Source organism: Gekko japonicus, unplaced genomic scaffold (genome assembly GCF_001447785.1).
Source record: "Gekko japonicus isolate JY-2015 unplaced genomic scaffold, Gekko_japonicus_V1.1 scaffold62, whole genome shotgun sequence".
In the NCBI taxonomy this organism is placed as follows: domain Eukaryota; kingdom Metazoa; phylum Chordata; class Lepidosauria; order Squamata; family Gekkonidae; genus Gekko; species Gekko japonicus.
Window position 1 is genome coordinate 438,320 of NW_015166419.1, and position 2,451 is coordinate 440,770.

Below are 2,451 nucleotides of genomic sequence, written 5' to 3' on the forward strand. Positions count from 1 at the left end.
GCAAATGTAACCCCCAAATTTTTAAAAAACTTTACCCTCTCCACCATATTCCCGTTTTTTTTCCAGATGTATTTTTTTTTTGCCTCTGGTTAAAGCACATTATTTTAGTTTTAGAGAAGTTAATTGATAACATGTTTTCCTGACAGTGGCTGGAAAAGGATGCTAGTGCTCGCTTTAGACCTATTCTAGTCAAAGATAAAAGGATCGTGTCATCTGCGTACATAAGGACTGGTACTTTATATTCAGAATTGAGCTTGGGGGCATGAACATCAATAATACACAAATCAGAGATGAGAGAGTTCACATAAAAATTGAACAAAAATGGGGCTAACGGACAGCCCTGTCTGACACCCCTCCTCGACTGAATAGGTTTAGATAGTCTGCCATCCGAAGAGTATCTTATCTGCAGAGTGTTATTGCTATGAAGATTTATTAGCAGGTGAAGCAGCCTTTTGTCTATGGTGGTAGAATTCAGTTTTGACCATAGCAGCGCATGGTCAATGGAATCAAAAGCTGCCTTCATATCAACGAAGGCAGCATAAAGGGTTCCTTTTTGATGTTGTGTGTATTAAGCCTACAGCACCCGGTATTCCCAGGCGGTCTCCCATCCAAGTACTAACCAGGCCCGACCCTGCTTAGCTTCCAAGATCAGACGAGATCGGGCGTGTTCAGGGTGGTATGGCCGTAGGCGAACTTGAAGGCTTGCACATTGTTCTGTGTCATTTTGGTCTAAACAAAAGGTATTATGGGGACATACTAAAATTAAGGACAGTGATTGCCCATAGACAATACATGACTGCCAATGGAGAATGCATGATTGCCCATAGCGAATAATGGAGAGTATACTTGTCCATAGGCAATAATGGAGTATATGATTGCCAACAGAGAATCGAGGATATTGTCAACAGAAAATCCAGGATTGTCCATAGGGAATAATGGAGAGCACACTTGCCCACAGGGAATACTGCAGTCCAAGCTTGCCCAGAGGGAATAAGGGAGACCACGCTTACCAAGAGGGATTAAGAGAGAGAACACTATCCCATAGGGAATAAGGGAGACCACGCTTGCCCATAGAGAATAATGGAGACCACGCTTGCCCATAGGAAATAATGGAGCCCACACTAATGGAGAAGATTGTAGTGTAAAAATGAAGTGAGACATACATACTTTTTTCTTTCTCTACTGAAGGACCTCTCTGTAGACCACATTGGTGGTTCTGCCCTCAGGTGCTAGGATCACCTGGCTGCTCGGTGAGCTCACTCTGGAGCAGGCAAAATAAAACTGCCCATTTAAGAAGCAGTCGTCTGTTAAGTCAACTCCTGCCACCTTCCACGAAAGTGTTGGCCTCTCTACTTGTGTCCCTGGATTGTTTTGCTCATATGGAGACTGTGTTATTCTGAGCACCTCAAGGTGATCTTGCTGGTACTTGGCCTGCGCAGCTCAGTGCCCCACAGGAGTACTATGTGCAAATGTCTTTGCCACATTCCTAAGTTGCCTCCTCCTCGTAGAGTTGGTGTATCTGGCTCAATGTTTGCCAGCTTTCTTGGGGGTAGGAAGAGGTGAGAGATGTGAGGGGGGAGTTGGTGTGAGGGTGGTGATGTGGTGGACATTTCTTCAAGTTCATAAGGGAGGTACGCATCGAAATGGCTCCTAGAAATGTCCTTAACTATTTCCTCATAAACATTCATTAACTCAATTGCCATGCTGGCTTTTTTGAAAAATGTCTATTCAGGAATCTTGAATAGCTGATTTCTGTAACTGTCTTCAACTGTCTGCATTTTCTTGTGTGTTTTTACCTCAGAACATTGAGATCCACAGCTGAGCTATCAGAGGGAGGTGGGTGCAAGTAGGCAGGATTTACCTCCGAACTCTGAACTACACAGTTGACCAATGGGGGAGGGGGCAGGCAAGGAGACAGCAGCCTGCCAGGTACATTGAAAATAATTGGGGGAACACATTTTGCCCCTTTTTTACCTCCTTAGGGGTCATGTTTCTCAGAAATCTCTTGAGGGGGGGGGTTTGGCACCATGGTAGGAATGCACTCCCCTTATTTTGGGTTTCTTGGTACAAAGGTTTGGCCTGGGCATTGAATTTGGGGGGTAGGGCATACCTCCCCCCCCCTTTTTTTTTTTTTACAAAAATGCATCTCATTTATGCTTCTCATTTTAGAACTGGGACATAACTACATATTCAAAACACCATCCAAGCAATCAGATATTAAGCAAGTTCATATGAACCAATTTTCTAGAACCCACATTGTGAGGTTAAATAACCTAATAAAGGAAACCAGTTTTCTACAAATTTGGGGTATATTTCCATTGTGGGTGGGAGTGTGGCTAAGCTGGGCCAGCAGCATTGCTAAGGTGATCCTGCTGGGGCGGCATCCCTGACGGATTAAAGTACCCTGGTCCTGCTCCTGTTTGGTTTTTTTTTGGGGGGGGGGGATTATGT